We start from the raw sequence: 23,056 nt of genomic DNA on the forward strand, positions 1-23,056 counted from the left end.
CAGGGAGAGGGACAGCTTGAATGGCAGTGCAGTCTTCATAGCAGTAGAGCTGATGACCCTTCAGAGCCCAAATTGAGGCAAGAGGGCTGCTGGGTTTTTATTAACAGGGCATCAGATGCAGCTCCCCCAGAAAGAGTGCCTGACCTTGGGCAAGGCATTTCTGTTAAACTGTTGACAATTGCCCAGCCAACACTTCCGGGAACTAGAGGACTGAATGCTTCAATCCTGACAGGGAATTTGAGGACCTTGATGAAGAACCACAGCAGCCAGGACATGTCCTACTCTTCTGTCCTCTGAATATGGGAACCAAGGCAACGAGGGGCCATGTCTCTTCTCTTCCCAGTTTCTGTTCCTATATGAGGACCCAAGGTACCCAACTTTTCCTCTAGTCATTTCCTGAAGGAAAACTAATCCTGGAGTCCTCCGGGGCTGTGACTGAGCAACTGGATTATGCAAACAGCCATCAGAAGGAAGCCTGGCTCCTTGCCATTACAGACGATGTTACTTTGACCCTTGTGAACCAACGCACTGCCTTTTAAAGTGCATTTTAATTTATCCCCCAGAAAAAAAGAACTTGAAGCATTGACTGTTACCTTTGAGAACAGCTCCACCCTTATACATCCTTGTGACAGTGGATAACATCTTGTGTGATATTAACATTTCTTTAATTTACATCTGGGGGAACTGGAGGCCAATAGTCTTTGTGGAGAGGCCCTATGTCTGAGAAACTCTCTCTAAGAGTGAGAAAAAGACTTTCTTTACAAACTGAAATAATTTAGCTAATTTTGACATTTATTGTTTCTTTACCTGCTATTTTTTTTTTCTAATTTAACTATTTTAGATTACACTTTTCTTATATCTCTATCCTTTGGTTTTGAGCAAAAGGCACATCTTAAAAATATCGAATCAATAAGGAAGATGCAATTCCATTATGCATCACTTCCCATAAGAGAACCTATTTTAAACTTGGACTTCCTGGAATGAAGATATCCAGCGGTTTATCAGAAATAATTAGACAGTTCGGGCATATGGCAAGTCCACAACTGCTTCTTTGGATACAAATTCATACAAAACCATCACAAGAAATCTCTTAAAGCTACACGACTTGAAGTGACATCTCCATTTAAATCATCCAAGTGTGGCTGTTTAGGAAGGAGACAGAGACAGAACCCCCCAAAATAGTTGTTTTTAGCATCAATCAGGAGTTTAGGAGAACTCAACTTTCCAAACATAATTCAGTGTGTTAGAAACCATTATCTGGCTGAATGAATTCTCACCACTATAAATCAATTGTGAATTTTTTGCTGGGAGTCTACTTTTATGCCCAGCACGGCTCATCAGAGTAGCATGTATCAAGATGAGTTAAAAAAAAAAAAAAAAATCCTATCTTGAGAAATTTACAATCTCACTGGCAAGAAAAGACTAGCCCATGAAATAATTAGAGCACAGTTAAATCCAAAATGCTCTAAGCTTAGTAGTAGGTCAAGGGTGGGGGGTGGGGAGGCTCAGTCACTGCAGGCTGATGTAGGTATGAAAGCTTGTACAAAGGGGTTTGAAGGGAAGCCTTTGAAAGCCCCACTCGAATTGCAAAATTATTTTCTGGGAGGGGCAGTGTTTTAAGTGTTCATTACTTTTTAATGTCTTATCTATAAATTATTGATTAGACTGCTGAACACTGAGTTGTACTTGAAAGGAATAGCCAACAGTGGGTCAGGTAAGCTTGGAGGAAGGGAGGACCCAGAGAAGGTCTGAAAGCTGATGGCACCACTCGAAGGAAGGCAGGCCTGAGTGAGAGTCCCAAGGGTGTCAGCAAAAGGATATTGGTCCTTGGTCCATGTGAACAGAAAGATTCAAAGAAGGGAAGAAGGGGTAAGCACGGGGAAGTTCCCCCCACAGCAATCTGTGCCTCCTCCAAGATTCAGAGCCAAATTTGCTGGCCTTACGCTGAGTGTAAAGGGAGCTGAAAAGGATTATGGGGCGCCTGGGTGGCTCAGTGGGTTAAGCCGCTGCCTTCGGCTCAGGTCATGATCTCAGGGTCCTGGGATCAAGCCCTGCATCAGGCTCTCTGCTCAGCAGGGAGCCTGCTTCCCCCTCTCTCTCTCTGCCTGCCTCTCTCTCTGTCTACTTGTGATCTCTCTCTGTCAAATAAATAAATAAAATCTTAAAAAAAAAAAAGGATTATGGCCCCCTCTGCCATGTCAAATAACCCCCGATCCTGGTCACAGTCCCTCCCTGGCCCCGCCCTTCTTCGCTGATTCTCAGCCTTTAAAAGTGTTAAAGAGAATAATGAGGAAGACCTGAGTCACAGCAGCATGACTCAAGAATTTCAAGTAGAAATCTAAAAGAGTTTGCAGTAGATAATCAATAACAACAATTACCATTAATTGAGCAGGTACTCTGCCTGGCACTGATATATACGTTTATAAGTCAGTACCTCATTAATCTTCAAAATCATACTTTGAGATTGTGGTTAGCCCACTGTGCAGTGCAGGAAAGTGACCCTTCTGGAGGTTACACAACCTGCCTGAAAGGAAGTATTAGAATGAGCTCCCTCATTCATTCAAATGAATAATTGAATGACCCAATCAATTAAGGATGCTCCATGAGAATGAAAATGGCCGAAATTATCAAGATTTGTAAAGTGTCTGAATACTGGCAAAGGACTTTCATGTATATTTCATCTCTCGATTCTTACCACACCATGTGAGAAACCTGTTACTTTTGCTTTCTACAGGTAAGAAAACAGACACCGAGAAAAGGTACGTGACTTGCCTGTGATTTCTCAGCTAGTAGGAATAGGTGGAACAAGATTTAACCCCAGATGTTTGAATACCAAAGCCGCCTCTGTTCCCATCAAAAGCTCCAAGTCCGGGAATAAGATCTTCTGGGGCTAAAGGGAAAGGATGCCCCCACATGGACGAACATGGTCACAACTTACAGGATTGGTTTGACTTTCTTCCGGCAATTATTTTTGTTATTCTCCTCTACCTCCATTATCTCGCATACAAAACCTACCTGTTTTCAAGGACTTTGGGGTATGTGTGGAATTAGGAACATCAGAGAAGGTGAACGTAGACAAAGACAGCAGCCTACCCTGAACCAAGTCTTGAGCAAGGGAAAGGCATAATCACAGTGATCTCAAGAATTAGGAGGGATGTAGCGAGCAGAATCCCTGGGGTTTGTGCAAAAGAAGAAAAGGAGCAGAGAGGAACAAGAACAGAAATGAAAGGTGGCACCAGGGCTTAGGTGGTTGGAAACCTGCCCTGTGTCTGCCACTGGGGATGTTACCATGGCAGTCAGGTCCCTGGGAACAGGCCTCTTTAGCCAAACTCCTCGCCCATCCCCCAGCAGCCACCCTACAAAGCCAATGCCTGTCTTGGAAAAATCTTGTGGAAACTATTAAGAAAATGCAGTGCCTTACTGACTTTGCCATTGGGAGCGCCAGGAAGATCCCTTGAGCCAGACTTTCTTCGAGTGGAAGACTAGAGGAGTTGCTACCATGGCAACGCCGTTCCCCTGCCCATTTATACTATCCGGGAGCTGGGGGAGATCCCTAGAGGAAGTGGTTCCCCACCTACTTCACCAAGGCAGGGAAATTGCCAAGGACACACAGATGGAGAGGAGCCTTAGGGAATGTTCTATCTAGCCTGAAATGGTGCTGGAAGTTGCTATGGCAACCGGATTTCTGGCCCACCAAACCATGAAGGAAGGAGATCAGCCCTAGCTGAGGGGCTCTAGAGGAGCCTCCCCATGCCACGGGCAGCTCCGGGATCCCACTGGGGTTCTGTGGAGGAGGGGCCCCTCTTAGGTTAGAGGCATCCCTGGGAGCCCAGATTTCTCCTGTGGTTACCTGGAAGGGCTGGCTGATTATGAGCTCTTTTCCATGAAAGGACATTGGTGATGAAGTACAAGGTCAAAAAGGAAAGGCTAAAGCAAACAAATGGGTGGTTGCTGTCCATCTCAGCAGTGACTGTCATTGGGAAGCACTGGAGTTGCGTGCGTCATTCATAAAGTCCCTTATTTTTGTTGCTGTTGTTGAGCTCCCTTGGGCAAACCCTTTAACTAATAAGTATCTAATATTCAAATAGGTGGGTTTGCCTCCTGGAGGGAGAAAAAGGAGTGGAAAGCAGCACTGGGAGTGGTTGTAGGAGAAAACAGGTTCTAACAAGTGAAAAATTTAATATTCAGGTTATACATGTGTGTGATTTGTATGATTAATAGTCTGAACCATGAAATACATGGAAAAAAAGGAATAAACATAGACCTGTTTTAGGAGCCCAAAGAGCTCAGAATCCCAGCGTTTTGATTACAAGAAGTATGTGACTCGATCAAAGCCCAGCCTTTGGACTCAGAGACCTCTGGATCCGTATCCCTGTTCATTTTACCTATTAGTCAAATCCACAGCCTAATATGAATGAAGGATCAATAAAACACACTCACATATAATTGGTCCTTTTTCAGGCAGCCTTAGTGAGGTATAATTAACATACGATATATGGAACATATTTAAAGTGTATCATTTGATAATTTTTGACAGAGGTGTACCCCCTTGAAGCCATCAGTAGATCAAGCGACTATATCCATCACCTTCAAGTGTCTTCATGCCCCTTTGTAATTTCTTCTTCCCGTCCCTCTCTGACTCCCACACCTCGGCAAACACTGATCTGCTTTCTGTTAGTACAGATTTAGGCACGTTTTTGAAAGTTTTATATAAATGATACCAAACAGTATGTGAGGTTTGTATGCGTGTGGCTTCTTTCACTCGGTATAATAATCTTAACGTTTATCCACGTTGCTCTGTGTACCAATACATTGTCACTTTTTATCGCTGAATGTATTCCATTTTAGGAGCGTGCTAGACTTTTGTTTATCCACTTAACTGTTGGTGAACGTTTGGGTTGTGTCTAGTTTGGGGCTATGACCACTAAAGCCACTATGAACATTTGCGAACAAGTCTTTGCATGAACATGTATTTGGGTTTTTTTCCTGGGTACAAATCTAGAAGTGGAATGACTGGATTGTACGTATGGTTGTTGTATGTTGAACTTTTCAAGAAAGTGCTAAATTGTTTTCCTGAGTGATTGCACCATTTTACATTGCCATCAGGAGCAGATGTGATGATTCCATTTTCCTCATAGTCTCACCAATACTTGATATAGTCCGTCTTTTAAGATTTTAGCCATTTCAATAAGCGTGAGATGGTATCCGTGTAAACAGCGTCTCTTGCAACATAGAGGGGGTAGATGGTGAATTTAACCAGCTAACAGGCCACATGGCTAAATCTGCTTTAATGAGAAGAAGGAAGTAGATTTATTTATTTCACCATCATTTTCCTGCCCAAAAATGACACGGAGACACAGCACGGTGACTTTAGTACAAGATACCGGTAGCAGATGATACGTCCCTAGATGACCACAGTTACAGCTAACTTGTACCAGGTTCTAATCATGGATCAGACACAGTGCTGGGGATTATATAATTCTTCCCTTTCCTCATCACAACATAGCAAAGTGGGCATTGTTATTCCCACACTGCAGATGATGGAATGGATGATAAGAGAGGTTAGGTAAGCTTTGTGCAAGGTCACTTGGGAATAAGCAGAAAATGCCTGGCCCAAAGCCAGTCCTGGGTGCAAAGACAGTGCTCCTAATTACTGTGTTCCAAGCTTCCCTGGTGGCTATGTATACAGAGGCTGCCTACCTCATGGATGGCATCTAGATTCATTGGAATAGAATTATAAAAATGAAGTCGGAGGAAATATTACTCATTTCCTTCTCATATTTGTCATTTACCAACAATATCATTATCTCATCACCAGCTTCAGGCTGTCCCTCTCATGCCTCTCCTCCTGCTGCTATGCCTTTCCCTGTATGATCTGATTCATTCTTAAATCCAACAAAGATTCTGTGATTTACATTCCATCCCACGTACATAGAAGGAACCCAGCCCTGAAAGCTGGTTCTATATCAGCCTCTATGATAGGAAGGCACATAAAGATTAAATATGTATATACAAATCTTGCTTTAACATTCGTATGAATCTCCTGGGAAAATGATTATTCAGGCCAATCACTGATCATTTGATCTACCCAAACATCTATGTAAAAGTACTCAACCTCACTAGTTATAAAACATGCAAGTTAAAATAGACATCCTATATGTGTACATATATATATAACCAGAAGCACTCCTACTATTCAGGGCGGTAACTATTCTTCTAAAAATCTGCCCTAAGGAATGAAACTGAGACTATAAATTCACCTAAAGGGAATTCATCACTGCTTTATTATAGTGAAAACTATAAAAACACCTGAAATATTGGCCAGTAGGAGACCCACTAAATAAATCTTGGTATAACCATATATGCTAAACTATCATGCAACTATTAAAAATTACGTTGAAAAATAATGACTAAAGCTAACAGCACTGTATAATATATAGGAGGCTTGTTAAAAGAGTAAACCCTAAAAGTCTCATCACAAAGAAAATATGTTTTCCCTTTTATCCTGTTTTCTTTTTACTGCATTTATGAGAAGATGGACGTTAGCTGAACCTCTCGTGGTAGTCGCTACCATAAATGGAAATCAAATCATCATACCGCATGTCTTAAACATACCGAGTGATGTATGCCAATCATTTCTCAATGAAACTGGAGAAAAAATTTTAATGATGATTTTGAGACAGATTTAAAAACATCAGGAAATACTACCTTCTAATGCTAAGTGAAAACAAGCAGGACACAAAATGCTATGAGGACCATGATTCTAGTCATGTAATAGGAACCGTATTTATCAAAACTTCACCAGGTGTTTATTTTGCTTTCAGAAAATAAGATATGAAAGGAAAGATCCCCAAATATGTAGCCATAGTATTCTGTGGAATTGTAATTTTGTTATGTTTGGTTTTTTTTTTTTTTTTTTAGAAACACAAAGCAAGGGGCACCTGGGTGGCTCAGTGGGTTAGAGCCTCTGCCTTCGGCTCAGGTCGTGATCCCACGGTCCTGGGATCGAGCCCCGCATCGGGCTCTCTGCTCCGCGGGGAGCCTGCTTCCTCCTCTGCCTGCCTCTCTGCTTACTTGTGATTTCTCTCTGTCAAATAAATAAATAAAATCTTTAGGAAAAAAAAAAGAAAGAAAGAAACACAAAGCAAAATAGTAAATGAGCTGGTGACTACAGTTCGTTGCCCAACTTCCGAGCTCACCTCATGCACAAAGATAGAACTAACGTAGGCTTGAAGAGCTACCCAGATCCGGAGTGCCATTACCACGTGAGATGCCAAGACTCTTCTCTCTAGGCTCTGTGGCATAGACTCTTGGCCTCCAGGATCTGTGAAAGACCACTGGAGTCTTGTATGGAAACATGCAGATCCAATACAAGCGATCTTGAAGAAGGCCGTTACCCCTTCCAAGGAAGAGGAAGGTGGTGGCCTGCCCTATAGGACTTATTTCGGGCACTTTTCCTTTGCGCAAGTACAGCGTGACTGGATCCTCGGCAAAGGGATCTTAGGAAAAGGTCCCATGAACAAGGAGTCAGGGTCATGGGAGAGGGTCAGAGGAAGTAAGATCACGGACCCTGTGGGAAGGGGGTGGGGCGGACATCATGAACATACGGCACAATGGACAGAAAACAGGCAGCCATCCATCAACTTCATTCCCACTGGCACACGGAGTAACTCACATCCTGTGACATCCCTTGACAAGGACAAGGCTTTCAGTCCTTGATTATCTCAAATACATGAAAATATTTTCAATCGGCCTTTCTGAAAAAAGACCAACTAATGAGCCACATTTCCTTTCCGTTCATTGGTCTATGTCAGCAGGGCCAGTGTAAACCTTCCTGAAATAGAAACCGGCAAATTTCTTAAAATATTTTTTGATAAGTGGTCCTCCCCACTTTGCCTTTCATATTGTTTTCCATGCCTCTGACCAGAAAAATGAAAGAATTCATCAAAATTCTTCCCCGATTGAGTATGTTTTGTGTGTGTGTGTGTGTGTGTGTGTGTGTGTGTGTGTGTGTGTGTGTTTTAAGCTACCTTCCCCAATTGAGGTTATTTCCACAACAAACCGAAAATAACTACACTGGGGCATCTGAATGGTTCAGCCAGTTAAGCGTCTGCCTTCGACTCAGGTCATGATCCTGGGATCCTGGGATTGAGTCCTGCATTGGGCTCCTTGCTTCCTGGGATCGAGTCCTACATTGGGCTCCTTGCTTGGCGGGGAGCCTGCTTCTCCCTCTGCCTGCTGTTCCCCCTGCTTGAGCTCTCTCTCTGTCAAATAAATTTTTTAAATCTTAAAGAAAAATAACTATATTGCCTATATTAATAAAAACTTGGGGGGGAAAAAAAAAGATGTTCGATTCATGTTAGTCATCTGTTCACAGGGCATAAAAAACATTCAAAGAAGTGAATCATTGCCATGAGGGGCTCAGAAAAACTAGCCATTTCAAATGCAGGATTTATTAAATGTTTCTGTTTGTTTAATCATCTCTCCAGGATTCATGCTGGCCAGATTCGATTGAGCCTGTGGAAGCATTTGTAGAGCATCATAAGTAAAGCCTCTAAGAAACACACTGGGGCCGGGGTGGGAAGGGGGTCAGTGAAAGCCCCAGCCTCGGACAATAGGCCAGCGCAGGCCCGGAATGGAAAGCTTGGAAAAGGAAACAGTACAAAATTCCTAGTTCTCAAATCCCCGCACAGGTGAAGGGGGGTTGCATAAGGTGCAGTGTAGGCGCCCATAGGAAAGATTACATAAGGATGACACAGAACAAATTTCAGGACCCATGACCCCAAAACTAGGCCTGGAGAACATGCCTTTGCTGAGTAGCAGAACTGGTGTCTTCTTTGGTGGGGGAAAGTGTTTCTGGATGCTGATGGAGCCTTTTAAGATGTGGATAAATTCCTGGGGTGCCTTTTGGGGAGACCCTCACTCTGGGCAGCCCGCAGACTCAGACAGCAGACCTGAGCAGAACTGTTTGCAGCAGGAGGACACCAGCAAGTCTAGGCCTGTATCTTGGGAAAGAAATACATCACCCGGAGAGTCTGGGGAGCTTTTACTAAGCAACAGATTCCCAGGTATCAGGATGATACGAAAGCCAAGCTTCACTTAAAATCTCAACTGCAGGAAACCTTGCCTAGGACTTGTCCCTCCTGAACAACAGCATCTCTGAGAGGTCCTCACAAAGCCATTTATTTCAGAAAAGATTCCAAAAATCTTCCAGTTCTTTGGAAGAAGTCTGGAAAAGTCCTTGATTAAACGTTGGGTTTTAGATGAAGATGCGATACATTGTAAAGAAAGCCTCAGAGATCCTCGGGGTGGATCAGACGTGGCCATATGGAGAAAGTGATTTTAGGAATCTTATTTTGAGTGCGTTGCAAACTTACTGGCAGGGAGAGATGAAGACTGTGTAGCTGTCCATAGCAGGCCTGGGCTGGAATGCTCAAACAGCAGGCAAGTTCACTTCGCCCACAAATCTGGAAGGAAGCCATTCTGTTTAGAGTCAGCGTTTGTCTTAGAACCTTCAACACTCCAGGTCCGATTAAGGGTCCCAGATGGTTCTGCGTAGAACCAAGTTTCCTTCCCACAGCAGCCTGCCCTATTTCAGAAATCTAAGGTTTTGCAGAGATACAATTGTTCAGGAAAAACAATTGCCTCCTAGAGATGCCTGGGATTAGAACATTTGGTTAATGAGCCTCAATCTTTCCATTCATATTTGGATGAGAATTAGGTTTGTCAGAAAGCTAGGATCTGAGGCTAAAGAACAAAAAGAATGATCTGCAACATTTGCATACAGGCGGGTGGGGGGAAGGGAAGCATGTGGCAGAGACAAGCATCTGGAATGATACACAAAATACGGGTAGAATAATAGGATTTCGTGTACTCCTGCAATTGAAGGCAAGCAGCGAGAAACAAAAGGTAGATTTTCTAGTCCTTTCTACACATATATAGTCAAAAGATGTAATAAAAAATGCCTATGTTCTCTGTCACAGATGTCAGAGAGAACCAACACCCACATGTTAAATCTGAATAAAGAAGAAATGCTGCCCCTGTGAGTAGATAGGGAAGGGCAAAGAGGAAAAGAAGGCAGCGGTGGGCAGAATGGGTGACTTGCCCAGAAGGGCAGCTTTGTCATGGCCCATCATCCAAGGTGATGGGTACAGAGTAAAGGAACTTAATTCCAAGGGGCTAACATTTAGGGAGCACCTTCTCACGGCAGGATCTGGAGAGGGTAAAAACATAGAAATAAACAGGATGCGACTCTTCGCCTTCTGGGGTTTACCACCAACTAATGGGAACCAGATCAGAATGGGAATAAGATATAAGTAAACCCAATCTTTAAGAAATAGATGTGAAGGATGGGAAACCACTTGTTCAGGAGAAGGATGGCACTCTGTCCAAATGCACACCAAATGTAGCTCTCGGCCCTGGCCAGCCCCCCATGCTTGTGATTTAAGAGGTCCCCAGTTAAAAATCTCAAATCACTGGGTACCTGGGAGGCTCACTGGGAAGGCCTCTGCCTTCGGCTCAGGTCATGATCCCAGGGCCCTGGGATCAAGCCCCGCATCAGGCTCGCTACTCCACAGGGAGCCTGCTTCCTCCTCTCTCTCTCTGCTTGCCTCTCTGCCTACTTCTGTCAAATAAGTAAATAAATATCTTTATTTTAAAAAAAAATCTCAAATCACAACCCATTTGTGCCCCCAGAAACCTGCAGTGCGGTGCCTTGCGCCTTTGAAGCTTTGTAGTATCTGGAGCCAAGTATAACACCTAAGACTACAGGCTCAGAGACAAAGACTTCCTTGACTCAAGTTACGGTTCTACCCTCTAGTGACTGTGTGGCCTTGGGCAAACTTCTTAACCTCTCTGTGCCTAGGTTATCTTACTTGTAGAGTAGGTACCTTCACCATGATGTTGTTGAGAGAATTAAATAAGCAACAGTTATGGAACCTTTAGAAGAATGTCTGGCACCGGGTAAACACAGAAAAAAAATGTTTGCTACTTTGATTCTAGAAGCCCTGATTAGGAAGTCCTTATTAATCATTATCAGCCAATACCCTAATGGGACTGAATAAGAAAAGATGGAGGTTTAGGAGGAAGTGGAAGGAAGTCCAGTGAGACGGTTAGAATTAGGGTCAGGGAACCTCCACAAGGGCTCCCCAGCGGAGACTGAGTGCTTGAGGCAAGACCATTGCAGGGGCCAAAAATGTCAAAGGAGGCACCTGTTCTCAAGCAGTGCGCTCACAAGTCTCCCCACATGCCTCTCTTTTCCCATCCTAGTTCTGGGTCTGCTTACTGTTCCTACAGAAAGGGAAACCCTGGGTTTCCCTGTCATCGTCTTTGATGGGACAAGAAAGGACATGGACCCATATGGGACAGAAATGAAGAAGAGGCAGCCAACCAGATACTCACCAAACACAAGACCAGCTCCCACAAGAGATCCCAAGAGGGATGCCCATCCCCATCACGGCTGCCCCCCACCAGGGAGCCAGTCTGCAAGCAGAGGCTGAGCCAGATGCCCAGCCCCACCGGCCCGCCCCCGGCTACAAGCGCTGCCCCCTGAGTGGGGTTGGGGGGCAGGGGTTGGAAGGGACCGCTAGGCTGGCAGCAGCAGGAGGAAAACCTGGCTTGGCTACCCAGGCTGCCGACTGTCTTGGAATGGTTCACGCTGACCTTATTTGATCCCGAAGAAGCATTTTCCCCATGGTTATGCTTAGGAAAGCTGGAACAATAACCTGAAGCTTAGAGCCGAGAACCCATTCTATCAGAGAACACTGCTTCTGTCCTGAAAAGGCCGCTGGCCTGGAAGCTATGGGAAATGCCGAGGCGCCCCCTAGTGGTAATGGCTTGTGCCCTGGCTGCGGAGAGCGCTGGCCACCTGCCAGGCCAGATCCTGAGAGATCCTGGGAAGAACTGAGGAAATGTACCTTCTCTCCTCCCCAGTGAGAGTGGGCAAGCTGAACGCCTCCTGTAACAAGGGGCGCGTTGCCTCAACTCTGCCAGACAATATGGGGGAAGGACGAGATGCTTGCCAGGCAAAGAGACCACACCGAATGTTCTGCTTGCTTTCTCCCTGTCAAGCCTCCTTAAGCAGTTTCTGGGTCCGGGTAGGGGGCAGAACCTCAAGGGGGGTGCTGGGATTTTGATTCCTTGCCTGTTTGGCAGTGGACTGGAACATCTCTGAAAATGGGATGAAGTTTCTTCCCTCACCTTCTCTTGGTCCACATGGTAGCCAAGGGACTAGAAGGAAAGCCTTAGGACTGGCTCAGACCTTTAAGGACCCTTGGTCCTTGGCTTCCACGCTGAGAATGAGTCATAGATTTTACTCATATTTATACATATGAGTAATTAACATATATTGGTCACTTGAGGGAGTTTGCATGAGAGTTGGACTCTGGAGCCAGAATGCACAGAATCAAATCCTATCTTTATCAGTCACCCGCTTTGTGACCTTGGGAAAATTACTTAACCTCTCTGTGCTTCCATTGCCTAATCTGTAAATGGGGATAATAACAAGAACTACCTAATGGAGTTACCCCAGAGAATTAAATGAGTTAATGTACATAAAGCCTTTAGTATAGAACACGACACCTTATAAGTGCTAAGTGCTAATTATTATTACTGTTCCTATTGTGCTATAATGCTGGGCATATAAATTATTATTAGTAGTAGTATGCATTATTACATATATCACCTTCTTTCTTCTCCTCAACGATCCTATTATTATCTCTATTTCAAAGAAGAAAAAACGGAGGCAGAAAAATGCTACATTGTAAGCGGCTGTGGCAAATTAGGTGCCAACACTGGGGCTCTTTCTTGTACATGTAATCACAGAAGTTCAGAGATTCATAATGAATTACCTAAACAAAAATGTGTAAGAAAGTGATATCAGGGGCTTCTGGGAGGCTCCGTCAGTTAAGCTTCTGACTCTTGGTCAGCTCAGGTCATGAGCTCATGGATCGTGAGCTCGAACCCCACTTCGGGCTGCTTGCTAGGTGGGGAGTCTGTTTGAAGAATGTCTCCCTCTGCCCCTCTTCCCACTCATACATGCAGGCTTTCTCTCTCTCTCTGTCTATCTCTCTAAAATAATGAGTGAATCTTAAAAAAAAAAAAAGAAAGAAGAAGAAGAAAGGAAGAGAAAAAAAGAAAGAAAGATCAGTACACAGGCAGATATCTAAATAGGGAATCATGTGGTGGATAAAGAAAAGGCAGGTCAATCAGGGAAAGAGATGTCAGGAAATAACTCCTTGAGGAGGAAAGGCTAGAGCCAGGCCATAAAAGATGAACAGAAAGAGGAAGAGAAGTGCAAACAGAAGAGACGCGTGAGGCAGCAAGGCATATTCTGGAAGCATGGCTAGTGGTCAGGATGAGGAGTAGGCTGATGGGGCTTGGAGAAGAGAGGAGGAGGCAGATGGTGGAGGGCTTTCTGTGCCCGGCTGTGCTCTCGCACTGACTGCCCACAGGACAGCGGGGAACCCTTACAGGATTTTAAGCAGGGAAGTGACTGAGAGAACCAGAAAATCCATTTGTCTGCTCTCTTTTACAATAATTTACAAAAATCCTGATGCATAGTTTGGATTCCTTTTTGCACTAAACTGGTCCTGAGATTGGAAAGTATAGGGGTGTTCAGCATCTCTGAGCCACAAGCCATTTCTCTAGTGAGTTCTGACCAATTCTAGGCTAAAAATGGAAACAACATGGAGAGGAACAATAAAAGTACTGGCCTCTTTTATTGCCCCCCACCACCTCCCTGAAAGAAAGCAATAAGATGCACAATTTCCCCTTAAAAGTTCTAAGTCAGTAATGGCTCCCAGCCTCTCTCATGTTTTCTGTTCAACACCATCGCTACCTAACCCACTCACTGGTATACTTGGAGAGGACAAATCTAGGGTCAAGGAATCTGTCCTCCTCAGTCAAGGTCAAAATTAGAAGAAATAGAAAAGACTGGGACATCTATTGCTTCACTGAAACTCAACACGCCATTTCCCAACCAAAGAAAGCTTTCCCCTTAGTTACCTTCCAGAGGTCTGAGCACCAGCGAGACTTCCTCAGCTGAGCCCAGAGGTCAAATAATGGCAAATAATGGAGTTATTTGGTGCTGGAGATGATGGAGGCACATAGTGCTCCAGACTGAGCCCCACGTACCACATCCTCCTCCAAAGCTATGAACAGCCAGGGAAGGTGACGGAATCAGGCATCATTACAAAATGAAGGTCACAGTAAGATACGTACAAATGCAAAAGGGATCATGGTGGCCGTGTGAAGCATCAGGAAAAAAGCTGACCCATTTCTTGACCTGTTTCATGTGCATTTTATGAATATGATTGATAGCAGTAGTAGGAATAGTGATGCCAAACATCACAGCCTGGAAATCCATGATCAAGTACAATTCCACAATGTAAGGGTCTATTCAGCCAGAGCAGCCCCACCCCGGTTGAACTGCCATTTTGTTGTAAAACTTGGGTTGACCTTGCCCCCCTCCAGGGGAACTTATTTAAAAGCAAGTCCGGGAAACCAGTCCCAGGTAATGAAGTCCAAGTACAAGGGTGGGTCAGGCCAGATGGAGGTATTCAATCAGTGGGGGTGCATACTGTCTCCTAGCTACCAAGGAGTATGGGCCCCCACCCTTTGGGAACCTTTTGGCGCCAATCCTAACCAAGGTGTGATAGGCTGGTTCAAATGTCTACTACAGTAAATTGTAATTCAGTTGGTCGCCTAGCATCACTGGAGTTTCCTGTATGTATTACAATCTCATTGGCCACCTGTGTGTGGCCAGGCCCAACCACATGGCCTTTGCTCTAAAAAAGTTAGTCTGGAAAGCAGGGAGGGGTCGTCCTCTCTGGAGGGGCGGCCCCGACAGGTCTGTTTGACGCGAAATAAAGCTTTGCTTGACCTTCGCTTCGTATCAGTCTCGCTCCTTTAATCACGGACACATTATTGGGGTACCCAATTCTGGGGGACCCAACACACAGCAGTCATTGGCAATGAGTTTTCTGTCTTTAATACCCTACCCTCTCTTTAATATCCTATAGTTCCCTAGTTGTACTTTAGAATTATCTGGAGAGATTTAACAAACGTTCCCTATATACCATTCCAGACCAATTAAACCAAAATATCTTCAGAAGGGCTCTTAAGTATTTTTAGAAGTCCTTGTTACAAAAGATCTCTCTATAAATTGACATCACATATGTGATAAGGTTTCTAGGCCATCCTGATCGTGAGTGACAGTGTCATTCCTGCTAGAACAGAAGTGAAATGTGATGGGGATAAAAAACTGGGAAGGCCATGGACTTCCAAGTTGAAGAGAAGCAGAATACATGACCCCAAAATATGTCACTTTGGAATGTGGATTATTTGGGTTGAAGGCAGTCAAGACTCAACAGACTCAAGAAGAATGTCTACCTCTCCCCTAGGTACCTATAAGAATTTAGATAGAGGGCTTGCTCGAGTTAGAGAGCTATTGCTGGAGATAACTTGTATCTGAATGACCTATCTTGTAAGGCAGGGCCAAGAGTGAACTCTCAGCTGTTCTTATCATCCTGGGAATCAGCCTCCCCGCCCTTAAAGCCCCAGCTTCCTAACCTATCGCTTAGCTCAGGATGGCATATAAGCTTCAACTGCTTGACTTGCTCTTGGGTCTTGTATTTTTATGGGTCTTCCATACTTAGAAAATTAGTTTTTCTCCTGTTGATGTCTATGTCAAAGGAATTATGAGACCAGCCAAAAAACGTAGGGGGTTGAAGGAAAATGTTTCCTCCCTGCCATGAACCATCTCTCTAAACTAAGGTCCCTAGTCTTTCACTCACCAATTTCCCAGACACAGTTATTCAACCTCATTGAGATGTAGCTCCTTCATTTGCAAAATTAGGATAACATGGCCCATTTTGAGGAGTATGATGGGGACTGAATGCCTGTGTGGCACTTGACACATAGAAAGTACTCAAACAAAATTAGCTATAATGATAACCACCACTAGAAAACAAAGATAAAGAATCAAGACATACATAGCATCCCAAATACTGAGGCTAACTAGATAGATTCACAGCCTGGCCAGGCAAATTGCTTAAATCCTCTGGGTCTAATTCCTTGTAAAATTTCCACCAGTTGAAAAGTTTGAGCTGGTTGTGTTCAGAGGTCACTTAAATCTCCAACGTTGGGTCTTAAGCAAACACCAGCACCAGACTGGAAGGGATAAAATTCTCAACAGGAGGTTAGTGAATATGGCTGTCCTGTTTCTGACAAAAAGGAGCTAGAAGAAAGGGTAACAGACAGTTCCACAAGGCACAGTGCCCCGGCAGAGCCGGGCCTTTCCCTGGACACATCCAAAATAGATTCTACGGCCCTTCTCCAGCTTCAGCCAGCAACTCTATACCATCTCTATGTCCTACATTCGACAAATCTAGCAGGCACTTAATCAGGCATCACTAAGTAGTGACGTAGGGAGGGGAATGTAAAAAAAAAGTACATTAACTAGAAATCAGAGAAGCTAATTCTCCCTGCTGCTCCAAAGCCAAGGGGGCGGAGGTCTCAATGTCTCTGTACCTCAAACTCCCCTCTATGTGAAGGGAATGGCAATACTTCAACTTACTTCCTGGCGACTTGAGAAGGTAAATGATTTTGACCTACTAAGATGAACTCTGGGAACTCGGGAATATCGGATGAAAAGAAAACCTGAGATGCTCTGAATCCACTGCAGGAAGATTTTTAAAGATCAGAAATGGATGCTATTCCACTTAAATGAGATCTTCAATTAAAAAAAAAATGCCATTGCAAACTAGGGGTGGCCTCAGAAAGCTGACAGTGGAAATGCCCATGAATAGAACTGAATGCACAGCACGGATAACAGACAATAAAATGCAAATCTTGTGTAAGCCTCCTGTTGGGTGCCTCAAAGAGCGGCAGATTCTACCCCCGACCCCCACTTCTCTGGCTTCCCCTGTAGAAACAATCGGCACTACTGCCCACGGCACTTTAAGAAATGTATTACTGGTACATTTGCATACATTAGCATTATCTAGAATACGAAATGGTGCTATTATTATGTGAGCAGGCTCAGTTTAAACGGGCTGTCAGTTAACTGCCTCCAGGCTTGGCAGCATCTAGTTTGTTGGCAGATAGAACCTTCCAACCTGCTTTTTCCTGTCATGTTTTTGACAAACATTATCATAAACCAGGTGCATTTTGAGCTGTCCCCTCATGGAACATCTGCCTTATCCATCAAGGAGAGCACCCATTAAAAATCGGGGACATTATTTCAGCAGCTAATTAACCAAGCTAAATGAACATGTAAATTCATTTTCAATTCAACTTTCCATTCCTTTTTCCAGCTGCTAATAGAGGGAGTCAAGTCAGTGATGTGTTATGAATGGATGATGTGTGAGCTTATGTCTTAATAAAAAACACATGTCCGTGCAGATTTTTACGGCCAACAACTATGAAAACTCTAACAATTTTAAAACACCCACAACACATCCAAAAAGGCGCTATATTGCATTTAATAATTCTGAGATGTTGATTATTAATATGAAAAGTTCTTTCCCATACATATGAGAAATGCATTTGGCATCTGAGCTAAAAATACTGGAGAGTCCCAGGATGTCTCCCCTAGCAGACGCCTGTGAACCTCAGCACCTGACCATGACCTCATCTCTCTTGAATGCCCCAAACAAGGATATTCTCCAGAAGGACCAACTCAGTGTCCTGTGTCAACACTTCTCAACATGCTTTCTTTCAAAATGAAAGGGAATGAGAAGATTGTCTTTGAGTTTAGACTTACTTGATTTTTAAAACCGAGGAGCTTTGGGTTTGCCATCTGCCCAGTTGCCCCCTTCCCTTCAGTATGATCCAAACTTCAATCCTGGGAACTACAGGATCACGCTTGAGACGATGACTTTTCAGTCAGAGCAAAAAGTGCTCTGTGAGGGGCACCTGGGTGGCTCAGTAGGTTGAAGCCTCTGCCTTTGGCTCCGGTCATGGTCTCAGGGTCCTGGGATCGAGCCCCACATCGGGCTCTCTGTCCAGCGGGAAGCTTGCTTCCCCCTCTCTCTCTGCCTGCCTCTCTGCCTACCTGTGATCTCTGTCTGTCAAATAAGTAAATAAAATCTTTAAAAAAAAAAAAAAAAAGAGTGCCAGGCCTGAGTGCAACCAGACCCTGCTTCAAAAGACAACCGGCCCCCTCTAGGACAAGTTAGTTCCGGAGTACGATCTGGTCCTGCACTTTGGAAAAGGAGCCGAGAGGCAACTCCGGGATGTGGAAAGAAAAGCGAAGGTGGAGACATTCCTGTCGACGACGCAGAAGCCAAGCGTCATTCCTCTGGCAGCCGGGCTGGGCACCGGCACTCACGCGCCAAGTAGGTACAAGATGGACAGTCTGGCAGCTGTTCAAAGTGCTCTGATTCCGCAGGGCCCTGCCAACTGATGTGCGAAGGAAGAATTGTGTTAATTAATAGGGAATGTGTGTGAAGGAAATGATGATCACATAGCAAATGCTGCTCTGCTCAAAGCAAGTGGATTTGGGTCTTCTGTAGGGCTGGATGGAAGACAAAAGCATTTAGGAATAAAACCCTAACCCACCCATCAGTCTCCGTACTGACTTCCCTGCCCTCTTTACTGGCCAAATAAGCCTAAAGAAACCACTCATTCGCCGCCTCTAGCCATAAAAGTCTATCGAATATCTAAAAGGTTCCATGTCTTGTCTTATACGCCTGGTCCTCAGCCCTGGGGGCTGCAGAAATGACCCCAGGACCCTGTTGGCCTCCAGAATTCATCGATCACAAGTCAGCAGGTGAGGAGATTACTCTATCTGTGAGTAATTTAAAAGATGAGACATGCTCTGAGAGCAGCGGGAATGTCGTAGAAGAATCTTCGAGAAAAGGCTCCATCTACACTCCCTTCTTTGAAAACTAGCCATGCCCACAAAGGGACCAGTGAAGGGACAGGGCACTGTCGGGCCACAGCGATGAGATGCAGACGAGAGAGGGGACCTCAGATGAACTAAGAGATTTTTTTTTGTCTTGAGAATTAGAATTGTAATTCTGAAAGGATTTTCCCAGTCCTTAGAGCTGAGTGGCTCAAGAAACCTGGGGCTGGGACAGCCATTTCCTCCCGCCTGCACCCTGAGAAGCCGGCAGAGACTGTCTGGCTGTGGAAAAGGAGCAGAAGGAGGCAGATACCCAGAGCGAAGCAGAGATAAGGGATTACCTCAGTGTCCCCTCAAAGATGGGGGAGCCACTTCAGATTCTGACTGGCCAGCCCCTGGTTCAGCCCCCGAGGGACCTACCTGGAATTCCTACCACAGGCACCTTGATGTGGGCTGGACCCAGGGAGCCAAGGAGGCAGACAGCCCTGCAGGGAGTGCGGAGGGGAGGCTGGTTCTGCGAGCAGGTGTGTGGGGCTGGCAGGACTGGCATGCAAAGGGCACCAGGTGCAATTTCATTCCCTCCATCGAAACAGACAGTCCTGGGGGGTCTGCCCCCATGGGTTTCTTGCCATTCTGTCACCTCTGCCTTGGGGACTGAAGCCCTCTCCATTGCCGACAGACGGCATAGGGTGTGATCGAGGAACACGTGTCTTAATCCTTTTTCTAAGACATGGTTCCTGTGACCTCGGCCTCATTCATTCCAGCTTCCTACTACTGTCCCTTCTGCTTTCCCCCAAAGGGCTCTGGAAACATTACCTGACGGCTGCTTCCTGAGCAACGAGTCAGTACACCGCAGTCTGTCCCTTGGTGACGTCTAAGAAGTCTAAAGAGCGTCTTTCTGGACATTCAGCTGGCACACCTTCATGCGACGCCTCTGGACAGAAGCCTTGTAACCTTGACTGCTTTTCAGTCTTTCATATATGTATGTCTTGTTTTCACAGTTACACACTGCTTGAGAGCTAGGACTATGCACTGTTCCTCTCTTCAAAGCCCTAATATGTGGTCACCTTAATGTGAGAATAAGATCTTCATAAACAAATGACAACCAAGTCCCCTCAGTGCTCATCAGGACACGTGCAGACGGCGACATCTCTGAACTCCAGCCGGCCAGCTCTCTTGCCGTGAGCCCCTCTGCCCTCCACCCCAGGGCAGGTCTGAACTGTAAGGTCAGCTTCTCAGCACAGGGAGACCTTAGGGATCAAGAAGACCAATCCCTGTTCCAGAAGAGAAAACCGAGGCCCAGAAAATGTCACCCTCCACACATCCTCTGCTAGCCAGTGGCCCATGTGGCCTTTATCAAATAGATGTCTGCGTTTTGTGAGGAGGAGGAAGTGGAAGAGAGTCTGGACAGCTACCCTAACTCTGCTTCTTTCTCCAGCCTCTAGAAGCTGTGGGGAGCCAGGCTTCTGAGGTTTTTCTGCCTGCTTTCAGATGCTGAGGAGCCTCTGTTCCTGGCCAAACTCCTGGTCACCAAGCCCAGCCCAGCACCGATCTGAAACACATGCGCAGAGGACTTCTCAGGACTTCTCAGGTTTAAACTACTCTTCTGGGCATCTCCATCTGCCCACCCCCACCTCCCAGGCCAGAGAAAACAGCTCCAGGATTCAGAAACCCAGGCAAGCTCACTTCACTCCAGCTCCCAACCTTATCTTACACGAATCTGTTCTGGCTCTCTGACCACAGCAGTGAGCTCCCCTTCTCTGTAGGGGATTCCGTCTAAGACCCCCCCAGTGGACGTGTGAAACCACGGATAGTACTGAGCCCTATGTACACCTTGTTTGTTCCTGCACATATATACTTCTGAAAACTTAATCTATAAATAAGCCCAGTAAGAGGTTAACATCAATAACTAATAATAAAATACAACAATTATACTGATATACTGTAATAAAAGTTATGTGGATATGGTGTGTGTCTCTCTCTCAAAATATCTTCCTGTACTGTACTCACCCTCCTTGTGATGATGTGAGATGACAGAATGCCTAGGTGATAAGAGGAAGTAAGGTGAGTGACGTTGTCACGGTGACTTGGGTCAGGCCAGCCTTCTGCGGATTCGTCAGAAAGAGGGTCATCAGCCTTTAGCCCCTGTGTTCATTGACCAAGGTGACCGAAACTCTAGAAGGCAAAACTGTGGATAAAAAAAGATTTCTGTGCTCAGATACCACAGCTCAAGAAACCAGCTCCTGGGGCGCCTGGGTGGCTCAGTGGGTTAAAGCCTCTGCCTTCGGCTTGGGTCATGATCTCAGGGTCCTGGGATCGAGCCCCGCATCCGGCTCTCTGCTCAGCGGGGAGCCTGCTTCCCTTCCTCTCTCTCTGGCTGCCTCTCTGCCTACTTGTGATCTCTCTCTCTGTCAAATAAATAAAATCTTAAAAGAAAGAAAGAAAGAAAGGAATCAGCTCCTAATTGGGGGGAGGATGCCCGAACCAGTTGCTCTGCCCACGTCCAACTTCAGACCAAGCACCTTATGCAAAGCAGGCACAAGATGGACAGTTTGGCAGGAGTTCAGCTATCTTGGTTCTCGGGAACTCTCTGGCAAACGCCTAGGCGGAGGAAGGAGTGTGCTAATTAATAGGAAATTCATGTAAAGGAGATTCGTGCCACATTTCACATCAAAGACCCTCTCCGGAAAGGGGGGCTCTGAAGAGAGACGCGGTATGAGGCAGGTCTGAGGTGTTTGTGAAGGAAGACACGGTCCTGCCTTCCCTCTGGAGAGCCACACAGTCCCTCTGCCCCTCCTTCCCACACTAACGAGACACTTGCCTCTTCATCGTCTCCCACAGTAGTGGAAATGAATCTTTTCAGAGCATTTGGTGCTCAGAACCCTCCTCTGCAGAGACACCCAGCCAGCAGGCCCGGGGCCCTTGGGTGCTGAGTCCAAGGATATGCATCAGCAGCCCTGCTTCCCCTTGGGGGTGTTTCTGTTTTCTTAGCAACGCTCCCCCCATCCTCATCGGCTCACAGAGCTGTGCCTTCTCTGTGAACAGGCAAAGAAACAGGCCAGAAAACCAGCCCCATCGCGCTGAATGTCAATTGCTGCTTATGTGTCTCTCTCTCCCATAGGACTGAGCCTTCCCCGAGGACATAACCGGTCATATTCCTGGGACCATATTGTAGGATGATGAAACACGTGGAATCAGTGAACAGAAGAATGCATGACTAAGCTCCAGGGATAGGCTCTGATAAACTCCGATTACAGTGAAAACCACCCCCAGGGCAAAGAGATACTGTACCCCAATATTTGCATTTGTCAGGTCTATCACTCACGCAGTGAAAGGAGGAATTTAAGTAACAGGTCCTCGGTGGAGAGGAGTTTAGGGAAAAGGCATATCAGGGGCAGAAGAACAACAGGGAGCCCTCAAGCACTGCGTACAGCTGAGAAGGCAGCCCGTGGTCTCTAGAGAATTTGCCAGAAATTTTAAACAACGTCATTGATAGTATCCCCTCATGCCCCCCCAAAATCTGTAGCTGATCTAAGTTTTAAAGAGTTGTTTATTGAGTATGAATAATATACGTAGGTGTCAAATGACACATTTTTATAATCTGTCAAATGATATATTTTTATAACTTACCCTTTAACGTACATTGTATTGTACACAGAGTTTAATTAGATGGGGGTATATATAGCTCAGTGTAGAGCATTTGACTGCAGAGTTTAATTAGGAGAAATCCCATTCTGTCATTGGCTCCCAGCACATGCCTACTCAGTTACACCTGTTCCTTTGAAGAGTAAGTTTTTCCCAGTCCAGAATCTTCACGCCTGCTCTAGGTGGAGTTACATCTGTGGTCTCTATGGTACCCTGTGTCCTTCACCTAAACAGTGGGTTCTAAGGAGACAATGACCGAAGAGTGATTGGAAAGACAGATTTGAATTCTAATCCTGTCATTCCATGGGACCCCTTGGAGGGATTTTTTGAAATGTGCCTGGGTGGCTCAGTGGGTTGGGCTTCTGCCTTTGGCTCGGGTCATGGTCTCAGGGTCCTGGGATCAAGCCCCATATCAGGCTCTCTGCTTGGCAGAGGGCCTGCTTCCCCCTCTCTCTCTGCCTGCCTCTCTGCCTCCAGTGCTCTCTCTCTCAATCAAATAAATAAATTAAAATCTTAAAAAAAAAAAAAAAAGAAACCAGTGAAATACTGAGAACTATGAGGTGT

General features: G+C 45.3%; 1 long non-coding RNA gene across 5 annotated transcripts in view; it reads right to left on the reverse strand.

Annotated features, from left to right (window-relative positions):
* The window catches only part of LOC131838150 (uncharacterized), a 61,672-nt gene that overhangs the window by 31,221 nt on the left and 7,395 nt on the right, over positions 1-23,056 (reverse strand). The window contains exons 2-7 of one of the 5 annotated variants that reach the window (XR_009356497.1): positions 20,858-21,035; positions 19,664-19,914; positions 17,765-18,402; positions 9,378-9,467; positions 6,942-7,087; positions 2,960-5,282 (exon numbers count right to left, since the gene is read on the reverse strand). This is a non-coding gene — a long non-coding RNA (uncharacterized LOC131838150). Of the gene's footprint in view, positions 1-2,959; positions 5,283-6,786; positions 7,088-9,377; positions 9,468-17,764; positions 18,403-19,663; positions 19,915-20,857; positions 21,036-23,056 lie in introns of those variants that run through there. The other 4 variants (XR_009356498.1, XR_009356495.1, XR_009356499.1 and 1 more) reach the window with 4 other exon arrangements.

This window comes from Mustela lutreola, chromosome 8, assembly GCF_030435805.1.
Source record: "Mustela lutreola isolate mMusLut2 chromosome 8, mMusLut2.pri, whole genome shotgun sequence".
In the NCBI taxonomy this organism is placed as follows: domain Eukaryota; kingdom Metazoa; phylum Chordata; class Mammalia; order Carnivora; family Mustelidae; genus Mustela; species Mustela lutreola.